Genomic DNA, 7,259 nt, shown 5'->3' with positions numbered 1-7,259 from the left:
TGAATGCAGAGTTCCAAAGAATAGCAAGGAGAGATAAGAAAGCCTTCCTCAGTGATCAATGCAAAAAAAAAATAAAGCAAAACAATAGAATGGGAAAGACTAGAGATCTTTTTAAGAAAATTAGAGATACCAAGGGAACATTTCATGCAAAAATGTGCTCGATAAATGATAGAAATGGTATGGACCTAACAGAAGCAGAAGATATTAAAAAGAGGTGGCAAGAATACACAGAAGAGCTATGCAAAAAAGATCTTCATGACCCAGATAACCACAATGGTGTAATCACTCACCTATATATACCCAGACATCCTGGAATGCAACATCAAGTGGGCCTTAGGAAGCATCACTATGAACAAAGCTAGTGGAGGTGATGGAATTCCAGTTGAGCTATTTCAAATTCTAAAAGATGATGCTGTGAAAGTGCTGCACTCAATATGCCAGCAAACTTGGAAAACTCAGCAGTAGCCACAGGACTGGAAAAGGTCAGTTTTCACCCCAGTCCCAAAGAAAGGCAATGCCAAAGAATGCTCAAACTACTGCACAATTGCACACATCTCACACGCTAGCAAAGTAATGCTCAAAGTTCTCCAAGCCAGGCTTCAACAGTATGTAACTGTGAACTTCCAGATGTTCTAGCTGGATTTAGAAAAGGCAGAGGAACCAGAAATCAAATTGTCAACATCCATTGGATCATCGAAAAAGCAAGATAGTTCCAGAAAAACGTCTACTTCTGCTTTATTGACTGTGCCAAAGACTGATTGTGTGGATCACAACACTTTGTGGCAAGCTCTTCAAGAGATGGGATTACCAGACCACCTGACTTGCCTCTTGAGAAATCTGTATGCATGTCAGGAGGCAACAGTTAGAACTGGACATTTGGAACAGACTTGTTTCCAAATAGGAAAAGGAGTACGTCAAGGCTGTACACTGTCACCCTGCTTATTTAACTTATATGCAGAGTGTATCATGTAAAGTGCCAGGCTGGATGAAGCACAAGCTGGAATCAAGACTGCTGGGAGAAATATCAATAACCTCAGATATGCAGATGACACCACCCTTATGGCAGAAGTGAAGAAGAACTAAAGAGCCTCTTGATGAAAAAAGAAAGAAGAGAACAAAAAAGTTGGCTTAAAACTCAACATTCAGAAAAGTAAGATCATGGCAAATAGATGGGGAAGCAGTGGAAACAGTGACAGACTTTATTTTGGGGGGCTCCAAAATCACTGCAGATGGTGACTGCAGCCATGAAATTAAAAGATGCTTGCTTCCTTGGAAGAAAAGCTATGACCAACCTAGACAGCATATTAAAAAGCAGAGACATTACTTTGCCAACAAAGGTCCATCTAGTCAAAGCTATGGTTTTTCCAGTAGTCATGTATGGATGTGAGAGTTGGACTATAAAGAAAGCTGAGCACTGAAGAATTGATGCTCTTGAACTGTGGTGTTGGAGAAGACTCTTGAGAGTCCCTTGGACTAGGACTACAAGAAGATCCAACTAGGCTATCCTAAAGGAAATCAGTCCTGATTATTCATTGGAAGGACTGACGCTGAAGCTGAAACTCCAATACTTTGGGCACCTGATGGGAAGAACTGACTCATTTGAAAAGACCATGATGTTGGGGAAGATTGAAGGCAGGAGGATGAGAGGACAACAGAGGATGAAATGGTTGGATGATATCACCGACTCGATGGACTTGAGTTTGAGCAAGCTCTGGGAGTTGGTGATGGACAGGGAGGCCTGGTGTGCTGTAGTCCATGGGGTCGCAAAGAATTGGACACAACTGAGCCACTGAAATGAACTGAGAGGTTGAGTTAGAATTCAAACTCCTGAAACTCAATCCATTTTTTCCAATGTACATATTATACATTCTCTGAACTCATGCTGATTCAATTATGAAAGAGACAGCTATTTTTGAGGTGCAGGCAGTTTCACCCTTTACCACATTCATTGAATAGATGTTTCTAGAGGAACTGAGGTGGGAGATGTGGACCAACAACTTATGTCTTAGGCCTTAGTCCCTTCATGCCCTTCATCAAGTGAGACGCTTGTGCCTAGAGATACATGTATAATATTTTCTACTCTATGGCCGCTAAACACATTGCTGTATATTAGGGGCTTTAATGGATTATTTAAGGCAGTTTTGGCAATTCTCAATTTCTGCCCCATATTCTGGTTTCTCCAGGTCCTCCAGGGGCTCCTGGTATCTGCAAATGGATCTTCCCTGATTCCTTTTGCTTTACAGATTGTAGAGTCTGTAAGACTCCTCTCCTTGGATGGTATTTACCCCACCTACCCCATGCAGTTCTGTGTTCCCCTCGGAAATCATCACGTACTTCTCTGTTTCCTGGATAGTGAAGCACTGGACCTTCATTGTAGATCTGGGGGTTTGCACTGCCATAATCTGTCTGACATGTGAGTAAAAGGCAGGCAGTCCTGCTTCTCTCCTGTCTCTCCACCAGGCTCCAGACATCTCTAGGAAAATTCCACGGGGTCAGGTCACCAGGCTGTCCCTAGGGAAATTCCAGGCAGAGCACGTCTTTTCAGAATTAAGCTGAATCTAAGATCTCATCAGTCAGTTAGGTTCTTTGTTGGAAAGCAGCAGAATACAACTCTGGCCAACTTACGCTAAAACAAAGTGGTTTGAGGGTAGCTCCAGAGTCAAAGAAGCAGATCTTTAAAAATTCAGAAATTAGGTGGAGCCTATGATTGAAGTCAGAGGAATGAAGAGACTCTGTCTCTAAGATAAGTTTCCTCCACCTGTTTTCTGTCCTTGGGCTTTCTGCTCAAGATGCAGATTCTATGGAGAGTCAGTCCAATCACACATGCTCATCCACTGGGCAAGGAAGGTTGGGGCATTCTGACTGACAATGCCACCAACATACTGATGCAGTAAGAGAAGGATGATACTGTAAATTAAAAATGGGGTTCTACACCGAAAGAAGAGAGAATTGATGGGGGTTGTTAATAGCAACAGATATACACAGAAAGTAAACACCACTATCCAGATAACACAGGCGTTCCCAGGTAAGAGTAACTGTAAGAAACCAGGGAATCAGATTTGACATTAGTCAACTTAAAGAAATAATCATAATATCTTCAAGCACTAAAAATAGTGAAAGTTCGAGAGCAGGATGGAAACTGAATTCAATACTGAGCCCTCTGTTTTTAAAAGGCTTAATCTGAGAACCTGAACAACGATCTATGAAGCTTCTGGAATTATGTGCAGACATGATCAGCCTGGATAGAACTTTATCATTTTATTTTTAAAATGAATTATTTATTTTTGGCCTTGCTAGGTCTTTGTTGCTGTGCACTGGCTTTCTCTAGTTCTGGCAAACAGGGGCTACTCCTGTTGCAGAACACGGGCTCTAGGAGCTCAGGTTTCAGGAGATACAGAACACAGGCTGAGTAGTTGTGGTACACAGGCTTAGTTTCTCCACAGCATATGAGATCTACTTGGACCAAAGATCCCCTTTGAACCCATGTCCCCTTCATTGGCAGGTGGATTCTTAACCATCAGAGAAGTCCTATCACTTTTATTGATTTTTTTGAAACAACTAACTTGTGGTTTCATTGATTGGTTTTCTGTTTTCAATTTCATGGATTTCTCCTCTTATGTGTATTTTTTCTTTCTTTCAGCTTACTTTGGGTGAAATTTTTTAAATTTTCTTGACATGGAAGCTTAGATCATTGATTAGAGGCTTACCTTCTTTTCTGATATAAGCATTCAAAGCTATAAAGTGTCCTCCAAGCCTGCATTAATAGAGTAGTCAAATGTGGTTACTAAGTATGTGAAAGGTGATTACTCTGAATTTAGATGTGCCATAGAGTAAAATGAACACCAGATTTTGAGAATTCAGTATAAAAGTATAAAATATCTCATTAATAATTTTTATATTGTTACATGTGAAATAGTAATATTTTGGATATATCATGTTGAGTAAAGTACTTAAAATTAATTCTACCTATTTTCTTTTTGCTGCTTTCAATGTGGATACTAGACAAATTAAAATACATATGTGACTTGCACATTTATGACTCACATTATATTTCATTCTTTAAATAATTTTATGTATTTATTTATGGCTGTGCTGGGTCTTCACTGTTGCTTGGGCTGCTCTCCAGCTGTGGTGCGCAAGCTTCTCATGCAGTGGCTTCTCTTGTTGCAGAGCACAGGCTCCAGGGCCTGTGAGCTTCAGTAGTTGTGGCACGTGGGCTGGATAGTTTCAGCTCCCAGGCTTTAGAGCACAGGCTTAACAGTTGTGGTGCATGGGCTTAGTTGCTCCACAGCATGTGGAATCTTCCCAGATCAGGGATCAAATCCATGTCTCCTACATTGTCAGGCAAATTCTTTACCACTGAGCCTGGTATAAACCCTGATTTAATTGTATCCCACACATTTTGATGTCGTGCTTTCTTTTCATTCAGTCCAAAATATTTTTTAATTATCGTTACAACTGTCTCTTTCATGCATGGCTTATTTAGAAATGTGTTGTTTAATTTTCAGACATTTGGTAGGTTTCCAGACATCTTTCTGTTATTGATTTATACTTTAATTCCATTTTTGTCAGAGAGCATTCTTTTTGCATGATTTAAATACTTATGAATCTGTGGGTTTGCTTTGTGGCCCAAAATATGGTTTATCTTGGTGTGTGCATGTGTACTTGAAAACAACTAGATGTAACATTAGATGGCATTCGATGAAACGTACTATAAATGTTAAGTAGGCTGTTGATTGATAGTGTTGTTCAAGTCTAGTATATCCTGACTGATTTTTCACCTATTCTATTGATTACTGGAGTGGAGGGGAATATTGAAGTCTACAAATATACTTGTAAATTTATCTGTTTCTTCTTTTAAATGTATCAGTTTTTGCCTTGTTGTTAGATGCATGCACATTTACATTATTTAGATTTGTCTTGATGAGTTGATCTTGTTAAACACTGCAAAATGTCTCTCTATCTCTGACAGGATTCTTTGTTTCAGAGTCTACTTTATCTAATAGGTGTCTACTTTATCTATCAATCACTCCAGATTTCTTTAAATTAGCGTTTGCATGAAGTACATTTTATCCCTTAATTTTAACAGATATATATATGTTTTTATAATTTAAGTGGGCTTCTTGTAGGGAGCATTTAGTTGAATCTTGCTTTTATATCCAGTTTGACTACCTCTGTCTTTTAATCTGTGCATTTATATTTAATGTGATTATTGATATGGTTGGACTAAAATCTAACATTTTGATAATTGTTTTCTATTTGTTTCATCTGTTTTTTTATTTGCCTTTTCTTCTTTCTGCTCTATCTTGGGTTATTTGAGTATTTATTAAGAGTCTGTTTTGTTTTGTATACCTCTTTTAGTAGTTGCCCAGTGGTTTGTAATACACATCTTTAATTAATCATGGATTACACTCAAATAATAATATACCATTTCATATGTAGTATAAGAACCTTACAATAGTATACTACCAAATCCTCCCTTCTGTCTTTGAGCCATTTTTGTCATATGTTTATTTTTATGTACACTATAAACCCTGATACATTGCTGCTATTTTTGCTGTAAACCAGGTGTTATCAAACTTTTTTTAAAGGGCCAGATAGCAAGTATTGTAGCCTTTCAGTCCATACAGCCTCTGTTGCAGCTACTTAACTGTGCCATTATAACTCAAAAGCAGCCATACAGGACGTGGGGGAAAGCAAACCTTCGTACATTTGTTGGTGGGAATGTAAATTGGTGCAGCCACTATGGGAAACAGTATGGAGGTTTCTCAAAAAACTAAAAGTAGAACTACTGTATGACCCAAGAATTCCACTCCTGGGTATATATCCAGAAAAATCAAAAGCATGAATTAGAAAAACTATATGCATCCCAGTGTTCATTGCAGCATTATTTATAATTGCTAAAGTACGGAAGCAACCTAAGCGTCCATCAACAGATAAATGGATATAGAAGATGTGAGATGCATACATACGCACACTTACATACATGTATAGATATTTGTCTGTGATATCAGTCTTTTGTAGAGGACATCAGGATAACAACCTCAAGATTCTCCACTAAAGTCATAGAACCTAAGAATTCTAGAAGCTTGTCATCTGGGAGCCTTGAGTTAAAAACATTCATAACATTTTAGAGTTGGACTTAAGAGCTTGAACACCTTCAGGAACATGAATTTACTGACTCAAAAAGTAGCTGAGGCCAAAGTAAGAAGCTGTCTTGCTTCAAGCAGGATGGTGATGTTGAAGCACCACGAGAGGGCGGCCCTGTTCATTGTGTCTCGGTCACAGTAAAAGCAGGATTTCCCCTCTCCTGTTCTCAACCTCCACATATACCAGGAGTAATACACCACTGATCAGAAGAAAACCCAAGAAGATCAGCACACACTTGTCTTCTATAAAGTGTTATGTAATGTTATTGGATATAGAGTCTTAATTCCTTTGCATAAAAGTAAGGCTTAAAAAAAATAAGACTATGCCCTAGCTTCTTGAATGTTTTTTTCCTTAATCTTTGTTGATAGTTGGAGCTGATAATAAAACAGATTATTATTATTGTTAACTGGAGGTTTTTTTTTAACTTTCCTAAACCTCAATGACTTCATTCTAAAATGGGGTCAATTTCTGTTCTGTTTCCCTTTAGACTTTAAAATGCTGTAGTGTAACATCCAGAACTACTAATGACATATTAATTAAGAATGGCAGGTAGTAGGAAAATAGGTTTTATGCAGTATTATTTGTAAAAAAAAAAAAAAATGAATGTGTGTGAGAGTGTTTATGTGTATTTTGTATGTCTAGAAGAGGAGATAACAGTTGATCTTAGGTAGTAGGGTTGGACTTCCCTGCTGGCTCAGATGGTAAAGCATCTGCCTACAATGCAGGAGACCCAGGTTCGATCCCTGGGTTGGGAAGATCCTCTGGAGAAGGAAATGGCAACCCACTCCAGTACTCTTGCCTGGAAAACCCCATGGATGGAGGAACATGGTAGGCTACAGTCTGTGGGGTCGCAAAGAGTCAGACATGACTGAGCCACTTCACTTCACTTCACTTCAGTAGAGTTGTAAATATTTTCATTTCCTATTTGCTAATGTATATTTTTTATTTGTATACATTGGATATCATTTTTAGAAAACCAGATTATAGAAAATCTCCCAAGTTCTATATCAATATAAGGAATGATTGTCATTCTTCCATGAAAAGTCCCTCAAATTTATATATTTACCTTCCTTCTTCTTACAGCAGTGGTTCTCAACTGGAGGCATTCC

The 7,259-nt window shown here is 38.4% G+C and overlaps 1 non-coding gene across 1 annotated transcript; it reads left to right on the top strand.

Moving 5' to 3' along the window:
* The first annotated feature begins 6,833 nt into the window (after positions 1 to 6,833).
* TRNAC-ACA (transfer RNA cysteine (anticodon ACA)) lies at positions 6,834 to 6,905 on the top strand. The gene has a single exon. It is a non-coding gene; the product is annotated as a tRNA-Cys (tRNA).
* Positions 6,906 to 7,259: the final 354 nt, after the last annotated feature.

The sequence above is a fragment of the Dama dama genome, chromosome 9, assembly GCF_033118175.1.
Source record: "Dama dama isolate Ldn47 chromosome 9, ASM3311817v1, whole genome shotgun sequence".
In the NCBI taxonomy this organism is placed as follows: Eukaryota; Metazoa; Chordata; class Mammalia; order Artiodactyla; family Cervidae; genus Dama; species Dama dama.
Note: the sequence above shows the minus strand (reverse complement) of the source record. Positions and strands in the feature narration are given on the sequence as shown.